This window comes from Canis lupus, chromosome 11 (assembly GCF_003254725.2).
Source record: "Canis lupus dingo isolate Sandy chromosome 11, ASM325472v2, whole genome shotgun sequence".
NCBI classification, from domain to species: domain Eukaryota; kingdom Metazoa; phylum Chordata; class Mammalia; order Carnivora; family Canidae; genus Canis; species Canis lupus.
The window spans coordinates 1043481-1065476 of NC_064253.1; the positions used below are offsets into that span (position 1 = coordinate 1043481).

Consider the following 21996-nt stretch of genomic DNA (forward strand, 5'->3'; position numbering starts at 1 on the left):
CTCTCATGAATAAATAAATAAATAAATAAATAAATAAATAAATAAATAAATAAAATCTTTTTAAAAATGTAACATCATTTGTTGTTCTGTTAGGCAATTCAACTCATCTCTGTGGCATAGTTGTAAACCAAAACTCTCTAAAATCGTATGCAAGAAAATTTTAACATCAATGGCCTGTGCGGTTAAATTTCAAATGTGGAAAGTAGATTTTCAAAAACTGGAATTCATGGCCTTGGCTGCTATGCTGTTATCCTTCACAAGCAAGCAGAAATTCAACTACATGGTGAAATTCAGTCTCCTCCACAGATATGCCCAGCTTCTCAGCAATCTTTTTGACTGATTTTGCATCCAAAGAGAAATGGCTTTGGTAAAGTTTCAAGGACCTCTCCTCCTGGGGCAAATCAAAGTCACTGAAGTACAACATAAAGAAGAAAAAGGCCAATGCTGACTTCAGGGCATCCAGGGAAGATTTCAGAGCATCCAGACAGATAGTTTCCTTGAAGAAAGCTCTCTTCATTTCAGTGGAAGCACCAGACAAATTGGGCAACAGGATCTCAAAAGTATAGCACTATGAACAGGGGGCTCCTTCAGCAGGGTTTCCTCCAGTCTTGGGAAATCAAAGTCATCCAGGTCAAAGTTGGAGACTAAGAAGGTTCCTGACTCAGGCATTCTGATGTTGCTGAGATTAGCCAGGCAGTTCTCTCATACCTATTGAAGAACTCTCTCTATTTTTAATAACCCGAGCTTGCTTTTTCTCTTCATTATATGAATCACTGTCCACCTAGGTTCTAATAAAGTAGAACTTCTTGTCTAGCTTCTTGATTTTGGGGGCCAGCATGTAATCACTGAAGTTAAACTGTGAGGTAGAATGATTGTGAAGTAGTCTTAGTTAGCAAATCCCACCATTTCAAGATACATAAGTGGAAGGAAATTGGGGGCACTAGTTCCAGGCAGTTCCCAGATCACATTGGGATATTTTGAATGTTGATAGAATTTTTTCTTCATGGTGGTCTCCACAACTCCTACGCTCGCAGAAACATCCTCATCATGACTAAGATCCCACAGTCCATAATGAAATTGGAATTCCCAGTGCCAGATTACCCAGTCAAAGTCACATCCAGGGGAATACTTCTGCATCCACAAGTGATTCCTGATTTATGTTAGCCACCTCCTGGTCTCTTGATTCCTGATTTATGTTAGCCACCTCCTGGACTACTTGAATTCTAGCAAGGGTTTCTGGAGAGATGATCCTCCTTGCCATACTAATTAATGTAGTGATATAGTCACAGGGGACCTTATATAAAGAAGGCAAGGCTAAATATAGAAGAAATAAAATGAAAGTATCAGAGGCTGGAGTGAAGATCCAGAAACATGTAAGATTTAAGAAGGACCAGAAGCTAAGGAATTCGTTACTTGCTATAAGCTGGAAAAGACAGAGAAATAGATTGTCTTTTGGAGCCTCCAGAAGTAACCAATCTTGCTGACTCCTTCATTATAACTCCATTAAGGTTCATTTTAGACAAATACCCTCTGGATCTATAAGCCAATAAATCTGAGTTGTCTTAAGCCACTAAATTTGTGTTGATTTATTACACAGCAATGAGAAATGAATACAGACAGTGCATTTTCCTGAAATCTCAATACAGAGCTCAAACCATTTTCCTTCTGCAAGAAAAATCAGTCAGGCCAGTACATTGGGGAGCACAGAAGAATTGCAGACATAGCTCAAGTCCCATCCCTGAAGCAAATAGGAGCAAGACTTGTCTTGTTGGAGAGGCTGGAGGCAGAGAAAAGTCCCCCAGGATGTGTGTTCTATAAGAGGGATAGCCAAGCACATAATCCTCTCATGAGGTAAAAATTGCCTCATGGCAGCTTAATGTCCATTTTCCTCATCTGATGGGAGAATTTGGGTGGGATTTAGAGCATATGACAAAAAATGCAAGAGGAAGTAGATAAGAGCTCTAATTTTCCCTATTCATTTCTGCATGCTTTTGAAACATAGGTATCTGATTATATCATGACAATTAAGGTCATCATTAGTATCTTATAGATGAGGATTCTTATCCACTATGAGTGAGGAGACTATGATTTTAAAAATACTTATAGACATAAAGTTGTCTCAAGAACTACCAGTGGGCTTTTGCCAGCAGCGGCATACTAAATATTCATCACAATCACATGTCCTACAGAATTACTTTTCAATCATAACTCTCAAATAAGTATAATATGATTATGCCTTGAGGATTTTTTTTAATTTATTTTTTTATTGGTGTTCAATTTGCCAACATACAGAATAACCCCCAGTGCCCGTCACCCATTCACTCCCACCCCCCGCCCTCCTCCCCTTCTACCACCCCTAGTTCGTTTCCCAGAGTTAGCAGTCTTTACGTTCTGTCTCCCTTTCTGATATTTCCCACACATTTCTTCTCCCTTTCCTTATATTCCCTTTCACTATTATTCATATTCCCCAAATGAATGAGAACATATAATGTTTGTCCTTCTCCGACTGACTTACTTCACTCAGCATAATACCCTCCAGTTCCATCCACGTTGAAGCAAATGGTGGGTATTTGTCATTTCTAATAGCTGAGTAATATTCCATTGTATACACAAACCACATCTTCTTTATCCATTCATCTTTCGTTGGACACCGAGGCTCCTTCCACAGTTTGGCTATCGTGGCCATTGCTGCTATAAACATCGGGGTGCAGGTGTCCCGGCGTTTCATTGCCTTGAGGATTTTATTTAACTGATTACTAATGAAGTACCCAGGAAGATGATATTACTGGTTAAATGGAGAATCCCAAAGATTCAAGAAAATTGAAATGAATATTAAAATGGAGCAAAGTAGGTATCCCTATTTTTATTTTTAAAAAATTAAATGCAATCTAGTTAACATATACTGTATTATTAGCTTCAGGGGTAGAATTTTGTGAATCAACAGTTGCATATAACACCCAGGGCTCAGTACATCAAGTGCCCTCTTTAATGCCCATCACCCAGTTAACCCATTCCCCCCCCCACCTCCCCTCCAACAACTCTCAGCTTGTTTCCTACAGTTAAGAGACTTTTATGGATTGTCTTCCTCTCTGATTTCATCTTATTTCATTTTTCCTCTGTTTTGTTTCTGATATTTGACATATGAATAATATTATATGATAATTGTCTTTCTCTGATTGACTTATTTCCCCTTAGCATAATACCCTATAGTTCCATCCACATTTTTGCAAATGGTTAGATTTTATTTTTTTGGTGGCTGAGTAATATTTCATTGTATCTATGTCTTACCACCTCTTCTTTATCTATTCATCTATCAATGGATATCTTTGCTCTTTCCATAGTTTGGCTCTTGTGGACATTACTGCTATAAACATTAGGGTGCAGGTGCCCCTTTGAATCACTATATTTGTATCCTTTGCATAAACACCTATGCAATTGCACCTAGTAGTGCAATTGCTGGGTCATAGGGTAGTTCTATTTTCAACTTTTTGAGGAACCTTCATACTGTTTTCCAGAGTGGCTGTACAAGCTTGCATTTCTATCAGCAGTGTAAGAGGGTTCCCCTTTCTCTACATCCTTGCCAATATCTCTTGTTCCCTGACTTGTTAATTTTAGCCATTCTGAATGGTAAGAGTGGTATCTCATTGCAATTTTGATTTGTATTTCTCTGATGCTGAGTGATGTTGAGCATTTTCTCATGTATCTGTTGGCCATTTGTTGTGCTCAAGATTGCGAATCGGAGAAACCACCAAGGAGCCCACACCAATGCAAACACACAATGGTTTATTTACAAGCTCAAGCTTGGGTCCAAGTGTACCCAACACAGCAGAGCAGGAACTTGGACCCCGAAGTGGGTTCCAGCTTAGTTTTATGGGCTGGTCTATGGTACCTCCAGAAGGGGTGGAGGAATTTCTCAAGTTCTGATATGGGGCTTTCAAGGGCATTGAGCTCTGTTCTCATTCTGATATGGGGCTTCCTGCCACTGGCTTGAGCTCTGTTCTCATTCTAATATGGGGCTTTCTAGGGCATTAAGCTATAAGCTGTTTTTTCCTGTAACTGAAGCAAGGCGAATTTCAGCTCTTATTCACAGGGGCCTGAGATGCTCTCTTCTTCTTGAGTTGTGCTAACGCTGAACTCAAGGTGGAATGGCTTTAATTTTCTCCTCCTCCACATATTTATATGCCTTCTTTGAAGAAATGTCTGTTCATGTCTTCTGCCCATTTCTTGACTAGATTATTCTTTGGGTACTGAGTTTGATAAGTTCTTTTTTTTTTTTAAGATTTTATTTATTTATTCATGAGAGACACACAGAGAGCAGCAGAGAGATGGACAGAGGGAGACGCAGGCTCCTCGCAGGGATCCCGATGCGGCACTCAATTCCTGGACCAGGATCATGCCCTGAGCCAAAGGCAGATGCTCAACCGCTGAGCCACCCTGGCGTCCCCAGTAAGTTCTTTACAGATTTTGAATACAAGCCCTTTATCTGATGAGACATTTAAAAATATCTTCTCCCATTCTGGAGGTTGCCTTTTAGTTTTGTTGACTGTTTCCTTTGCTTTGCATAAGCTTTGTATCTTGATGAAGTCCCAATAGTTCATTTTTACTTTTGTTTCCCTTGCCTTTGAAGATATGTCTAGCAGGAAGTTGCTGCGGCCAAGGTCAAAGAGGTTGCTGCCTGTGTTCTCCTCTAGGATTTTGATGGATGCTGGTCCACATATATATCTTTTGTCCATTTTTAGTTCATTTTTTGTATATGGTGTAAGACAGCAGTCCAGTCTCATTCCTCTATATGTGCCTATCAAATTTTCCCAACACCATTGAAGATACTGTCTTTTTTCCATTGGATATTCTTTTCCTGCTTTGTTGAAGATTAGTTGATCATAGAGTTGAGGGTCCATTTCTGGGGTCTCTGTTCTATTCATTGGATCTCTGCAACTGTTTTGATGCCAGTACCATACTTTCTTGATATGATTACACCTCTGTAATATAGCTTGAAGACCGGAATTGTGATGCCACAAGTTTTAGGTGTATTTTTCAACACACCTTTGGCTGTTGTGGAATAACAATAAGACAGAAGAAAGAGAAATCAAGAAATCTATCCCATTTACAATTGCACCAAAAACCATAAGATATCTAGGAAGAAACCTAACCAAAGAGGTAAGGATCTTTTTACCTTACAAAAGGCTCTGTATTCTAAAGACTACAGAACACTCATGAAAGAAATTGAAGAAGACACAAACAAATGGAAAAATACTCCAAGCTCTTGAATTGGAAGAACAAATATCGTTGAAATGTCTATTCTACCCAGAACCATCTACGCATTCAATGCAATCCCTAACAAACACCATCAACATTCTGTGCAGCAATGGAACAAATATTCCCAAAAATTGTATGGAACCAGAAAATTCCACAACAGCAAGAATGCTCTATTCTAAGATGAGGGTGGGAAGTCACTGAACCTCCATGGAGAGATGTTATATATATAACTACTATGGACTGAATGTTTATGTCCTCTGAAAAATTCACAGATGAAGAGAAAGCTCAATTTCTGGTATTAGTAGATAGAATTGGTGTCATTGCCTTAGTCATGAAGGCAGACAGCCATCATGAATGGATTAGTGCCATTTAAGAGATGCAGATAGCTAATTTGCTCCTTTTGCCATGTGAAGCAACAAGAAGAAATGTACACCTCAGAAGTGAGTTCTCACCAACACTGACTCTACCGATGCCTTGAACTAGGTCTTCCCAACCTCCAGAAGTATGAGAAATTGTTTCTGTTCATAAGTCACATGGGTATTTTGTTATACCCTGAACAGATGGGAAAAAATGCCCAACAAAACAATTACTTTGCATTGCTAACAATTATCAACACTCATCATGTTTTTAAATAGATCTATGGCAATGAGGTAGAGATTGCATTAATACATGGTGTAGCTTCCAACTGGAGACACCCAGTAAATATTCTGCTAATTCCAAATTTTCTTCTACTATAGAGACACCTTCACAATGTTTTTCTCTTCTTCAAAGAGAATTGAGTGAGCAGCTGGATGAAATCTTACTTCTCCACCAGCTACCCCTGTCACTCAACCCTCTAAGCACAAGCCAGCATCCTAATATTGCAAGTACACATTTGGCTCACTCAACAGCTCCAGAAAGAAAAGAGGTTTCTGATGTCAGAGCCCATGAATGTTTTTGCTTACACAGTTGAAAATGCTGAGATTAGTGAAGAGCTCCTTGGAGTCCCAGGCACAGGAACACTCCATAGAGCTGTCCTCCCTAGGAAATGCAGGCACTGGGCACTCCTGAAATCACGGCACTAAGCAAGGGGCTGGAGAGCCTCTGTCCTGCCTGGATAAAGTGTGAAAACAACAGGAAGAATGAAAGCCTCAACAGGAAGACTTTGCTGATAGTTGTGGGCTTACATTTACAGGACATGAAAGTGAAACCACTGTTTCTCCACAGAAAAAGCACTTCCAGGAAAAGAGACATAAAAGTGTTTTGACTTCAGGTGGCTCAGGGAGTGAAAGGAGGGCAAAGAGACGCCAGGGGCAGGAGGCAGGTCTCTGATGACCCCTGAGAGGTCATCTAGCTAAGACTTCCATGGTAGTCCTGTGGACAGGGAGGAAGGCTATGAGCAAGTTTCCAAAGCTTCTGGTGAATGAGAGAAACATTTCCCTTCAGGAAGGAGAACTATAACATTTCTCTGTGTTTTTGTTTCTTTCATTTTTAGAAGCCCTGTTGCTGGCTGTGACCTTTTCACCCTTGGTCATGTATGACACTGGTAATTCACGGGGTCACATCCCATGAACAACTTAAAATAACAGGAAGAGCTCTGGGGAAAATCTGGCAAGACAGCAAGGTGGGAGTTCAGAGGGGAGGAAGGAGCCTGGATTCTAAGATTTATGTGGAAAATCAGGGGGTAAAATACCAAAGTTTCTCAAGAAGAAGAAGAAGAACATAGGGAGATCTGCTGTATCAGATAATATTTATTTCCATGTTATAGTATATAAGATATTTGGATGCTGGCATAGGAATAGACCATCTGACCCACAGAAAGGGACACAGAGCCCTGTATAGGATTAAGGTATGTGTGGAATTCTGTGGCATGGGAGAAGTCCATGGGATGTCAGGGGGTCTGGAAGGCATCATCTACTAAAGGGAGCTAACTGGCTCTCCATATGGACAGAAGTTACTGAATCTCTGCTTACATTACTCCAGATAGATTTAAGACCTAAATCTCAAATGGAAACTGTAGGAGATCTCTGACTGTTCTTAGAGAAAGATTTCTTTTTCTTTCTTTCTTTCTTTCTTTCTTTCTTTCTTTCTTTCTTTCTTTCTTTCTTTCTTTCTTCCTTTCTTTCTTTCTTTTTCTTTCTTTCTTTCTTTCTTTCTTTCTTTCTTTCTTTCTTTCTTTCTTTCTTTCCTTCTCTCTCTCTCTCTCTCTCTCTCTCTCTCTCTCTTGACTTTCAGAGGTAGAGTTTAGTGATTCATCAGTTGCATATAACACCCAGGGCTCTTTTTATCAAGTGCCCATCTTAATGCCCATTACCCAGTTATCCCATCCCTCCACCAACCCCCCTCCAGCAACCCTCAGTTTGTTTCCTACAGTTAAAAGCCTCTTATGGATTGGCTTTGTCTCAATTTCCCCAGTGAGAATGATATTTGCTGTGGGCTTTTTGTATATTGCTTTTATAATATTGAGGTATATTCTCTCAATCCCGCATGGCAGAAGGTGTTTTTGATCAAGAAAGGATGCTGTATTTTGTTAATTGATTTTCTGCACCTAGAGAGTTATCAGATGGTTTTTGTCCTTTCTTTTATTAATGTGATGTATCACATTGATTGATTTGCAGATGTTGAACCACCCTTATAGCCCAGGAATTAATCCAAGACCAAGTGGATTTTTTTAATCAATTTATTGATTTATTTATTTAATCAATTAAATGTATTTATTTATTTACTTTTAAAATTTAATCCTTAAATGTACTGTTGCATCCTTTTGACTAGTATGGTGAGAGCATTTGCTTCCATGTTCATCGGAGATACTGGTCTTTAATTCTCCTTCTTTGTGGGGGTCTCTGTCTGGTTTTGAGATAAAGGTATATCTGGCCTCATATAATGAGTTTGGAAGTTTTCCTTCCATTTCTGTTTTTTGAAACAGCTTCAGAGGAATAGGTCTTAATTTTTCTTTAAGTGTTTGGTAGAATTCCTCTGGGAGGCTATCTAATCTTGTACTCTTATTTGTTGGGAGATTTTTGTTTACTGCTTCAATTTCCTTGATGCTTATGAGTTTGTTCAGCTTTTCTCTTTCTTCCTATTTCTGTTTTGGTAGTTTATATATTTCTAGGAATGCATCCATTTTTCCAAACTGACTAATTTTTTGGCATATAGTTGCTTATAATATGCTCTTGAAATATTTGTATATCTTTGGTGTTAGTTGTGATCTTATTCTTTTATTTATGATTTTATTGATTTAGGTCCTTTCTCTTTTCTTTTTGACAAGTCTGGCTAGGGGCTTGCAAATCTTAACCTTTCAAAGAATCAGCTCCTACTTTTGTTGATCTTTTCTACTGTTCCTTTGATTTGTATTTCATTGATTTCTGCTCTAATCTTTTTTTTTTCTCTTCTCTTGCTGAATTTAGGCCTTATTTGCTGTCTTTTTCCTGCTCCTTTAGATGTACTCCAATCCAAAGGTTCTGAAGAATTGAGTTTCCTTTTTCATTTGTCTCTAAGAATTCTTAAAAATTCTTCTTTAATTTTCTGGTTGACCCACTAATTCTTTAGTAGGATGCTTTTTAACCTCCATGTATTTGTGTTCTTTCACATTTCCTCTTCTGACTGAGTTCAAGTTTTAAAACATTGTGGTCTGAAAACATGCAGGGAATAATCTCAATCTTTTGGTATCAGTTGAGATCTGATTTGTGACCCAGTATGCGATCAATTGTGGAGAATTTCCATATGTTCTCAAAAAGAATGTGTATTCTGTTACTTTAGGATGAAATGCTCTGAATTTATCTATGAAGTCCATCTGGCCCAGTGTGTCATTCCAAGCCCTTGTTTCCTTTTTGATCTTCTGTTTAGATGACCTTTCCGTTGCTGGAAGTGGGGTATTAAGTTCTCTACTTTTATTGTATTATTATCATGTGTTTCTTTAATTTTGTTTTTAATTGGTCTATATAATTGACTATTCCCACATTAGGGACATAAATATTTACAATTGTTAGATCTTGTTGGATAGACCCTTTTATTATGATATGGTGTCCTTTTACATCTCTTACTACAGTCTTTGGTTTAAAATTTATTTTCTCTGATATAAAGATGGCTTCTCCAGCTTTCTTTTGAAGTCCATTAGCATGATAAATGGTTCTATACCCCCTCACTTTCATCTGGAGGTTTCTTTAAATCTAAAATGAGTTTCTTATAGACAGGGTATCTATGGTTCTTGTTTTTTGGGGTTATTTTATGCAATCTGATACCAAGTGTCTCTTGATTGGAACATTTAGTTAATTTATAATCAGAGTAATTAATGAAATTTGGTGCTATTGTGTTATCTGAAAAGTAGCTGCTTCTGTAGATTGTCTCTGTTCCTTTCTGGTGTTTGTTACTTTGGGGCTCTATTTTCACTTATAGCATCCTCTTTAATATTTCTTGCAGAGTGGTTTCATGATTAAACGTTCTTTTAGTTTCTGTTTGTCCTTAAAAGCCCTTTATCTCTTCCTTTTTTTTTTTTTTCTAAATGACAGCTTGGCTGGATAAATTATTCTTGGTGGCATATTTTTCTCATTTAACACATTGAATATATCATGCCAATCCTTTCTGGCCCTCCATGTCTCTGTGGACAAGTTTGCTTATATTTATAACCTTGTAGGTTAAGGACCTCTTGTTCCAAGCTGCTTTCATGATTTCCTCTTTATCTCTGAAAATTGCAAGCTTCACTATTATATGTCAAGGTGTTTATCTATTTTTTTTTAATTTTTAGGGAGGTTCTCTGTGCCTCCTAGACTTGAGGGCAAGTTTTCTTCTCCAGATTAAGGGGAAGCTATAATTTCTTCAGATAAATCTTCTGCCCTTATGTTTTTCAATCCTCTTCCTCTGGGACCCCAATTATTCTAATATTGTTTCACTTCATGATATCATTGATCTCTCAAATCCTCCCTTCATGATTCAGTAGTTGTTTATCTCTTCTTTTTCTCAGCTTCTTTAGTCTCCATAGTTTTGTCTTCTATATCACTGACTCTCTTTTCTGTCTCATTTATCCTGGCAGTTAGAGCCTTCATTTTTTATTGCATCTCAGTAATAGCTTTTTTATTTTGTTCAGTTTATATTTTAGTTCTTTTTTTCCCTCTAGTAAGGGATTCTCTAGTGCCTTCTATGCTTTTTTCAAGCCAAGCTACTATATTTATAATCGTCATTTTGAATTCTAGTTCTGACGTCTTATTTATATCCATATTGATTAAATCCCTGGCAGTGTGTACTGCTTCTTGTTCTTTTTTTGGGCAGTGAGTTTTTCTATCTTGTCATTATTCCAGACAACTGTATATGAAAGAGGGAAAATACAAAAATAGCAACCACAACATGAGAAATATATACACAAGCAAATCAGAAGAGAATAGAATCCTAAGAGAGAGAGAGAGAAAGAAACAAAAATCAAACAAGGAGGAGAACAGAATACAAAATAAACTAGATCCTGAGTGTATTTTGGTCTATCTGTTCAAAGAAACTAAATCCCCAAATAGGAAAGATATATATGTATATATATTTACATACATATGTAATTATATATAATTATACATATATATATAATTGAATACAACAAAAGGAAACCAAAAATGAAAAAACAAAACATGTAAATGTAAAAATAAAAACTCAAAAAAGACTTTGAAAAGGAATTTCTTATAAAATAAGAAAATAGATGAAAAGGAAAATACATAAAACTGAAGACTAAAGAATAATAAGAAAAAATGATAAGCGCTGTATATTGTTTTACCCTAGAGTTTATGTTTTACAGTTCTGTATGATTGGTAAACTTGGTATTAGCCGCACGTTCCTGCTGGTTTTCTAGAGGAGGGGCTTTTGGACTCATTCTCAGGTGTCTTTGCCCAGTGGAATGCACTGCCCTTGCCAGAAGACTGCAAGCTGTTCTGGATTGCACAGTGTGGGCTTGTATTGCTACATGAAGGCTTTCAGCACTGATGAGGGAGATAAAAACAGTGTCACCTCGATCAACCAGAGCTGAAAGTTCACATGCTCTACTCTTTAGACAGCCCTCGAAGAAAAACAATCACTCTGGTCTCCCTGGTTTCCATCAGAACTCTATGTTCACCCAGCCTGTGACTGAGTGTTTTTATCTCAAGAATGCAAACCCAATTTGAATCTCCAAACTTTATGGACTCCTGAAGCACAGATCCCCACTTTTCCCCTCAGGAGAGGAAAAGGGGTCTTTCTGGGCTTCTGCCCTTTGCTGGACCCTTGCTTAGGCAGTGGTTGCCTGACCAAGCAGCAATTCACAGTTTATGGCAACACGGAGTAGAAAGCTGTCTCCTAAACTCACAATTTGCAGCAGGCTTCCCTGCTCTGATGCCTGGGAACTCTCACACTTAGATGCCCCCGTTCTTCTTGTAGCTCTGGGGATCTTGAGACCATGCTCTCCCCTGAGACCACCTGGGATTCTGCCCTTGCTTTACTACCTGAGCCTTTCAGGTAGCAATGTCTCCCACCTGAGCAGACTTCAATAGTTCCAATTTTGTGCTTCTGTTGCTTATAATACTTTCTGGTAGCTTGCTTAAGCCAGACTCTTCAGTTTATAAATCCTGCTGTTTATCTTCTGATGTATTTCCCTGATTCATATCTCCATATCTCCTACCTTGCAAAAAATGGCTGCTTTTCTAGTTGTACAATTTCAACAATTCTTTTCTCAGATCTCTGGTTAACTTTACAAGTGTTCAGAATTATTTGATAACTATCAAGCTGAATTCCAGGGACCAGATGAAATTAGAGTCGCTAACTTCTGTCATTTTAACTCCTCCTTTTTCTCCAAGAGAAAGATTTCTTAAATGAGATGATATCCATATAAAGATACTTAGATGACAGCCGTATGACACAAACTGAACAATGTAGTATCTTTGACTACATTAAAAGGAAAAACTTGGATCGGGGGCAAGATGGCGGAAGAGCAGGGTCTACAAATCACCTGTCTCCACCAAATTACCTAGAAAACCTTCAAATTATCCTGAAAATCTGTTAATTCGGCCTGAGATTTAAAGAGAGACCAGCTGGAATACTACAGTGAGAAGAGTTCGCGCTTCTATCAAGGTAGGAAGACGGGGAAAAAGAAATAAAGAAACAAAGGCCTCCAAGGGGGAGGGGCCCGCGAGGAGCCGGGCTGAGGCCGGGGCGAGTGTCCCCAGGACAGGAGAGCCCCGTCCCGGAGGAGCAGGAGCTGCACCGACCTTCCCGGGGGAAAGGGGCTCGCGGGGAGGTGGAGCAGGACCCAGGAGGGCGGGGATGCCCTCGGGCTCCCGGGGACACTAACAGACACCTGCGCCCCGGGAGAGTGCGCCGAGCTCCCTAAGGGCTGCAGCGCGCACGGCGGGACCCGGAGCAGCTCAGAGGGGCTCGGGGGCGGCTCCGCGGAGGGGGCTGTGGGGCGGGAGCAGCTCGGGGGGGCGCGGGGGGGCTCCGCAGAGGGGGCTGCAGGGCCCCGGGAGCAGCTCGGAGGGGCTCGGGCAGAGGAAGAGGCTCCGTGGAGGGGGCTGCGCGGTTCCAGGAGCAGCTCGGAGGAGCTCAGGCGGCAGCTCCGCGGAGGGGGCTGCGGGGCGGGAGCGCGAATCCACCAGCGCAGGCCCCGAGCACAGGGCGCCGGGACACAGCCCAGGATCCGGCCTCCCCCGGGACAGGCAGAGGCCGGGAGGGCCCAGGATCACGAGGACGCTCCTGCCCCGAGCTGAGCAGTTCAGCGGCCCCGCCCCGGAGCCTCCAGGCCCTGCAGACGGAGAGCTCCGGAGTTCCTGCGGGAGCTGAATCCAGGTTTCCAGAGCTGCCCCGCCACTGAGGCTGTTCCTCCTGCGGCCTCACGGAGTAAACAACCCCCACTGAGCCCTGCACCAGGCGGGGGCACAGCAGCTCCCCCAACTGCTAACACCTGAAAATCAGCACAACAGGCCCCTCCCCCAGAAGACCCGCTAGACGGACAAGTTCCAGGGGAAGCCAAGGGACTTAAAGTATACAGAATCAGAGGATACTCCCCCGTGGTTCTTTTTTTTTTGTTTTGTTTTGTTTTGCTTTTTGATTTGTTTCCTTCCCCCACACCCTTTTTTTCTCCTTTCTTATTCTTTCTCTTTTTCTTTTTTTTTTTTTCGTTTTTTTTTCTTCCCTTTTTTTTCTCTTTCTCTTTTCTTTCCTTCTTTCTCTCCTCTCTTTTTCTCCTTTTCCCAATACAACTTGCTTTTGGCCACTCTGCACTGAGCAAAATGACTAGAAGGAAAACCTCACCTCCAAAGAAAGAATCAAAAACAGGCCTCCCTCCCACAGAGTTACAAAATCTGGATTACAATTCAATGTCAGAAAGCCAATTCAGAAGCACTATTATACAGCTACTGGTGGCTCTAGAAAAAAGTATAAAGGACTCAAGAGACTTCATGACTGCAGAATTTAGAGCTAATCAGGCAGAAATTAAAAATCAATTGAATGAGATGCAATCCAAACTAGAAGTCCTAACGACGAGGGTTAACGAGGTGGAAGAACGAGTGAGTGACATAAAAGACAAGTTGATAGCAAAGAGGGAAACTGAGGAAAAAAGAGACAAACAATTAAACGACCATGAAGATAGATTAAGGGAAATAAACGACAGCCTGAGAAAGAAAAACCTACGTTTAATTGGGGTTCCCGAGGGCGATGAAAGGGACAGAGGGCCAGAATATGTATTTGAACAAATTCTAGCTGAAAACTTTCCTTATCTGGGAAGGGAAACAGGCATTCAGATCCAGGAAATAGAGAGATCCCCCCCTAAAATCAATAAAAACCGTTCAACACCTCGACATTTAATAGTGAAGCTTGCAAATTCCAAAGATAAAGAGAAGATCCTTAAAGCAGCAAGAGACAAGAAATCCCTGACTTTTATGGGGAGGAGTATTAGGGTGACAGCACACCTCTCCAAAGAGACCTGGCAGGCCAGAAAGGGCTGGCAGGATATATTCAGGGTCCTAAATGAGAAGAACATGCAACCAAGAATACTTTATCCAGCAAGGCTCTCATTCACAATGGAAGGAGAGATAAAGAGCTTCCAAGACAGGCAGCAACTAAAAGAATATGTGACCTCCAAACCAGCTCTGCAAGAAATTTTAAGGGGAACTCTTAAAATTCCCCTTTAAGAAGAAGTTCAGTGGAACAGTCCACAAAAACAAGGACTGAATAGATATTAGGATGACACTAAACTCCTATCTCTCAATAGTAACTCTGAACGTGAACGGGCTTAATGACCCCATCAAAAGGCGCAGGGTTTCAGACTGGATAAAAAAGCAGGACCCATCTATTTGCTATCTACAAGAGACTCATTTTAGACAGAAGGACACCTACAGCCTGAAAATAAAAGGTTGGAGAACCATTTACCATTCGAATGGTCCTCAAAAGAAAGCAGGGGTAGCCATCCTTATATCAGATAAACTAAAATTTACCCCAAAGACTGTAGTGAGAGATGAAGAGGGACACTATATCATACTTAAAGGATCTATTCAACAAGAGGACTTAACAATCCTCAATATATATGCCCCTAATGTGGGAGCTGCCAAATATATAAATCAATTATTAACCAAAGTGAAGAAATACTTAGATAATAGTACACTTATACTTGGTGACTTCAATCTAGCTCTTTCTATACTCGATAGGTCTTCTAAGCACAACATCTCCAAAGAAACGAGAGCTTTAAACGATACACTGGACCAGATGGATTTCACAGATATCTACAGAACTTTACATCCAAACTCAACTGAATACACATTCTTCTCAAGTGCACATGGAACTTTCTCCAGAATAGACCACATATTGGGTCACAAATCAGGTCTGAACCGATACCAAAATATTGGGATCGTCCCCTGCATATTCTCAGACCATAATGCCTTGAAATTAGAACTAAATCACAACAAGAAGTTTGGAAGGACCTCAAACACGTGGAGGTTAAGGACCATCCTGCTAAAGATAAAAGGGTCAACCAGGAAATTAAGGAAGAATTAAAAAGATTCATGGAAACTAATGAGAATGAAGATACAACAGTTCAAAATCTTTGGGATGCAGCAAAAGCAGTCCTAAGGGGTAAATACATCGCAATACAAGCATCCATTCAAAAACTGGAAAGAACTCAAATACAAAAGCTAACCTTACACATAAAGGAGCTAGAGAAAAAACAGCAAATAGATCCTACACCCAAGAGAAGAAGGGAGTTAATAAAGATTCGAGCAGAACTCAACGAAATCGAGACCAGAAGAACTGTGGAACAGATCAACAGAACCAGGAGTTGGTTCTTTGAAAGAATTAATAAGATAGATAAACCATTAGCCAGCCTTATGAAAAAGAAGAGAGAGAAGACTCAAATTAATAAAATCATGAATGAGAAAGGAGAGATCACTACCAACACCAAGGAAATACAAACGATTTTAAAAACATATTATGAACAGCTATACGCCAATAAATTAGGCAACCTACAAGAAATGGACGCATTCCTGGAAAGCCACAAACTACCAAAACTGGAACAGGAAGAAATAGAAAACCTGAACAGGCCAATAACCAGGGAGGAAATTGAAGCAGTCATCAAAAACCTCCCAAGACACAAGAGTCCAGGGCCAGATGGCTTCCCAGGGGAATTTTATCAAACGTTTAAAGAAGAAACCATACCTATTCTCCTAAAGCTGTTTGGAAAGATAGAAAGAGATGGAGTACTTCCAAATTCGTTCTATGAGGCCAGCATCACCTTAATTCCAAAACCAGACAAAGACCCCACCAAAAAGGAGAATTACAGACCAATATCCCTGATGAACATGGATGCAAAAATTCTCAACAAGATACTGGCCAATAGAATCCAAGAGTACATTAAGAAAATTATTCACCATGACCAAGTAGGATTTATCCCTGGGACACAAGGCTGGTTCAACACCCGTAAAACAATCAATGTGATTCATCATATCAGCAAGAGAAAAACCAAGAACCATATGATCCTCTCATTGGATGCAGAGAAAGCATTTGACAAAATACAGCATCCATTTCTGATCAAAACTCTTCAGAGTGTAGGGATAGAGGGAACATTCCTCGACATCTTAAAAGCCATCTATGAAAAGCCCACAGCAAATATCATTCTCAATGGGGAAGCACTGGGAGCCTTTCCCCTAAGATCAGGAACAAAACAGGGATGTCCACTCTCACCACTGCTATTCAACATAGTACTGGAAGTCCTAGCCTCAGCAATCAGACAACAAAAAGACATTAAAGGCATTCAAATTGGCAAAGAAGAAGTCAAACTCTCCCTCTTCGCCGATGACATGATACTCTACATAGAAAACCCAAAAGTCTCCACCCCAAGATTGCTAGAACTCATCCAGCAATTCGGTAGCGTGGCAGGATACAAAATCAATGCCCAGAAATCAGTGGCATTTCTATACACTAACAATGAGACTGAAGAAAGAGAAATTAAGGAGTCAATCCCATTTACAATTGCACCCAAAAGCATAAGATACCTAGGAATAAACCTAACCAAAGATGTAAAGGATCTATACCCTCAAAACTATAGAACACTTCTGAAAGAAATTGAGGAAGACACAAAGAGATGGAAAAATATTCCATGCTCATGGATTGGCAGAATTAATATTGTGAAAATGTCAATGTTACCCAGGGCAATATACACGTTTAATGCAATCCCTATCAAAATACCATGGACTTTCTTCAGAGAGTTAGAACAAATTATTTTAAGATTTGTGTGGAATCAGAAAAGACCCCGAATAGCCAGGGGAATTTTAAAAAAGAAAACCATAGCTGGGGGCATCACAATGCCAGATTTCAGGTTGTACTACGAAGCTGTGGTCATCAAGACAGTGTGGTACTGGCACAAAAACAGACACATAGATCAGTGGAACAAAATAGAGAATCCAGAAGTGGACCCTGAACTTTATGGTCAACTAATATTCGATAAAGGAGGAAAGACTATCCACTGGAAGAAAGACAGCCTCTTCAATAAATGGTGCTGGGAAAATTGAACATCCACATGCAGAAGAATGAAACTAGACCACTCTCTTTCACCATACACAAAGATAAACTCAAAATGGATGAAAGATCTAAATGTGAGACAAGATTCCATCAAAATCCTAGAGGAGAACACAGGCAACACCCTTTTTGAACTCGGCCATAGTAACTTCTTGCAAGATACATCCACGAAGGCAAAAGAAACAAAAGCAAAAATGAACTCTTGGGACTTCATCAAGATAAGAAGCTTTTGCACAGCAAAGGATACAGTCAACAAAACTCAAAGACAACCTACAGAATGGGAGAAGATATTTGCAGATGACATATCAGATAAAGGGCTAGTTTCCAAGATCTATAAAGAACTTATTAAACTCAACACCAAAGAAACAAACAATCCAATCATGAAATGGGCAAAAGACATGAACAGAAATCTCACAGAGGAAGACATAGACATGGCCAACATGCATATGAGAAAATGCTCTGCATCACTTGCCATCAGGGAAATACAAATCAAAACCACAATGAGATACCACCTCACACCAGTGAGAATGGGGAAAATTAACAAGGCAGGAAACAACAAATGTTGGAGAGGATGCGGAGAAAAGGGAACCCTCTTACACTGTTGGTGGGAATGTGAACTGGTGCAGCCACTCTGGAAAACTGTGTGGAGGTTCCTCAAACAGTTAAAAATATACCTGCCCTACGACCCAGCAATTGCACTGTTGGGGATTTACCCCAAAGATACAAATGCAATGAAACGCCGGGACACCTGCACCCCGATGTTTCTAGCAGCAATGGCCACGATAGCCAAACTGTGGAAGGAGCCTCGGTGTCCAACGAAAGATGAATGGATAAAGAAGATGTGGTTTATGTATACAATGGAATATTACTCAGCTATTAGAAATGACAAATACCCACCATTTGCTTCAACGTGGATGGAACTGGAGGGTATTATGCTGAGTGAAGTTAGTCAGTCGGAGAAGGACAAACATTATATGTTCTCATTCATTTGGGGAATATGAATAATAGTGAAAGGGAATATAAGGAAAGGGAGAAGAAATGTGTGGGAAATATCAGAAAGGGAGACAGAACGTAAAGACTGCTAACTCTGGGAAACGAACTAGGGGTGGTAGAAGGGGAGGAGGGCGGGGGGTGGGAGTGAATGGGTGACGGGCACTGGGGGTTATTCTGTATGTTAGTAAATTGAACACCAATAAAAAATAAATTTAAAAAAAACAAAAAAAATAAAAGGAAAAACTTTTCTTCATGAAAACAAATGCAAAAAGAAACCAAAAATCTCCACAAATCTGGAGATTTTTGCATAAATGTAGTCAACTAATGATCAATGGAAGGAAAGTATTTAAAAAATTCCAGAAATCACTAAGAAAAACTGAAAAATCCAGCACTGATATATGCAAAAGACATGAACAGAATGTTCATAGAAAAAAAACACATATAAGAAAAAAAAGAGATATCACAAATTAACTAGTAATGAGATAAATTCATCTCTGTGCACTATAAGATGACATTATTAATTAGTTCAACTGCAAAATTTAAAAAGTGGGACAAAATCAGGCATTGGTGAGAATGTACATTGATAGAATCTCTGAAATGTGGCTGCTGGGAATGCAAATCAATACAATCACTTTGAAGAAATAATATGGCTGAATCATAAAATGGCACATTCATGTACCTCAGGACTCAGCATTGCCACTCCTAACACTATGTCTAAGAGTCACTCTGCAAAAATGCACAGGAAACATGTGGATATGTGCTCCTAGCAGCAGTCTTCATAACAGTGAAAAAGGAGAGGATAGGCTTTGACAGAGAGTGGATGAAAAAGTTGAGATATACAGCATTGAAAGGACTGAACCACAGATATATAGAAAGCAATTAATCTTTTGATATAATATTGACATTAAATATTAAGAACTTGTAGAATATCCTTAAATTAAGTTTCAAGAAAACTTAACAATGTATTCTTAAGCATGCATATCTAAGTGATACCACCACAAATTTTAAAAAAGAATCATAAACATATACTTCTTGAAATTGTTACCCAGGGGCTGTGGACAGAACTGGAGTGAATAGGAACACAGAGGGAGGTATATGTTGTTAGAGATGTTCTATTTCTGGGATGATTACTCAGTGTGTAGGTGGTCATTGTATTACACAAGTCAGTAAAAGTTTTAAAATAAAAGATCTCAGTTCTTTTTTTAAAGATTTTATTTATTCATTCATGAGACTCAGAGAGAGAGAGGCAGAGACACAGGCAGAGGGAGGAGAAGCAGGCTCCATGCAAGGAGCCCAATATGGGACTCGATCCCAGGAATCTGGATCAGGCCCTGAGCCAAAGGCAGACACTCAACTGCTGAGCCACCCAAGATCTCAGTTCTTTTCAGATTTTTGCTGCTTATATTCTTTTGTGTGTACTCAGGCCTGAATCTCTCTCTCCTGCCATATTTTGAGGACATCAGAGAAATATTGTCTGTCTGACATACAGAGACAGTCACTGCTATGGTAGGAGAAAGACCAAGAATCATTCAGGAAGGAAGCAGAGGACAAGAAAGCCTGAAATTCCAGATAGAAACAACTGCAAGGCAAAATGCAAGTTCATGCATGAACTTGACAACTAGCTGTGGATGCAGAGAAGCACACACATACACACAGACACACACACAATTACAGCTCTCAGTAGTAAAAGAGGAAATACTTCTGAGACTCAGGTACCCTGGCAGTGATGGGGCCTTTGTAGTGGGTAACAGAAAGCTCCCACTTGGAACCCCCCAGGGCTGGCCTGCCCCCCAGCAGTGTGTGAGAATCACTTCCCTGGAATAAATCAGGATACTGATTTTACCTTTGCCTTTCCGTGATTGTCATAATCAGATGAGGAACACACCTGAGGCTTTGACCTACATTAGGTTTTGGGCTGACAAAAGTCCATGATGCTTTAGGCTCTACATCTGGTATAAGGTGAGTTCCAGATTTCTGTGAGTCTCTCTGGTTGCTGCTCAGGATAATTAGGTGACATGTGGCTTATTTAGAACCTTACATAAAAAAAAAAAAAAAAAAAAAGAACCTTACATAGGAAATCCACTAACAAGTGTCTTCATTCTATGCCTTAGGTGGTAAAATATTTTTTTGGACACATGCTTTTTTATTAGTATAGATATCTTAGACAATACTGTAATTTTTAGGAGTTCCACATTATTACATCAACAGTGTGAATTTCTGACAGAGACAAAACGGAGCACCACAGTATACAAATAGAAAGACCATGCTTGATTGAGGACAACAGAAGGTCACTAAAGATGCACAATTTATTTGAGAAGTTCTTAGGCCTCGTCCTCGCCCTCCTCCTCCTCGAACTCCCCCCGTTCGTCGGCCATGGGTCCTGGTACTGCTGGCACTCGGACACCAGGTCGTTCATGTTGCTCTCGGCCTCGGTGAACTCCATCTTGTCCATGCCCTCGCCTGTGTACCAGTTTTATGAGTTATGACTAGCATTTTTAAAAAGTTAACTGATCGTAACTGTTGACAGTGAAACAAACACCAATTGTGTGGTGAAATTTAGTTTTAGATGAGTATGTGTATGTGTGTTATGTGTGCATGTATGTCAAGTGTGTACTTCCTATGTGAAATGCATCTCTTATTGCTCCTATTGCTGCTGTCATTCAGAAGACTTTGGAAGATCTGCTGTCAGGCCTAGTTCTCCTTCTAAGCACTACTGCCATCTCTAGTTTAACCTGCTCCCTGGGCTCCCACTATAAAAGCCTATGTTCCTTCTAAAGGAGACTTTCAATTCCTATTCAGAGAGGGAAGCCAGATGTATAACTTGACTAGGATCTACAAAGAAGGGAGAATGGAGGGCCACTTGCATCCCAGGCTGACCCTAATGGGAACTTAACTTCTAGGTCAGTGCTCTGAGCCTCAATGTCCTGGAGGCTTATACACACCAACACTGATCACTGACTACTCCTCTAGGAAACTTCAACTTCTCATAAAATAACGGACTCCCCCTATGGCTTAGTGGGGGGGGGGGCATATGGGTATAGTACTGCATTGGAAGAGTACCAGGGCTAAGATGTAGTCAGGTGCTGTAAGAATGTATGAATAGCACCAGGATTCAAGGTTAGACCAGATGAGCAGGCAGTGAGGGCCAGGGATCTAGGACTGTGAGGCCTTACCACCCTCTCCAACACAGGTGCTCAAGTGAGCATGTAGCTACAAAGTTCATAGTTGGACAAGATATGGTCACAAGAAATGGTTTAGAAAAGAGTAGGGTTGTGCTGACACCCACACACACCTTGGTGCCCTCATATTCTGTTCTAGCTCCTACTCACTTTCCTCAGGGGTGTGAATGAGCTGGGTTCAGCTCTTCTGGTCACAGATTTTAGGAAGAAAAGTTAATTTATTAGTCAGCAGTAAGATAAGGGTATACCAAAGCCATAACGTGCTTCTTTCATCAAAAAAAAAAAAAAAAAAAAATGTACCAAATAGCAGCTGGGAGCTAGGATCATAGGAAAAGGAATCGAGTGGAATTATTTGATTAAAAGTTCCAAGACCTGAATGTGCATTTTTATACCAAGCATTTCACATGAGTTGCAGCAATTCTTTCTGGGACTTTAACCCATTCTTTTGTGTTAGGCTCAGCCTATTGATAACAGTTGTATCTGGAAAAGACTGGGGCAGTCATCTGGTCCCTAATACGTGTGGCTAGCCAGCATAGACATTGCCCCAGCCAGAACCAACTCCCTGGCTGAACAGGACTTT

At 40.2% G+C, this 21996-nt stretch overlaps 1 pseudogene; it reads right to left on the reverse strand.

Moving 5' to 3' along the window:
* Nucleotides 1-38: 38 nt before the first annotated feature.
* Nucleotides 39-20689, reverse strand: LOC112659648 (T-cell-specific guanine nucleotide triphosphate-binding protein 2-like; annotated as a pseudogene).
* Nucleotides 20690-21996: the final 1307 nt, after the last annotated feature.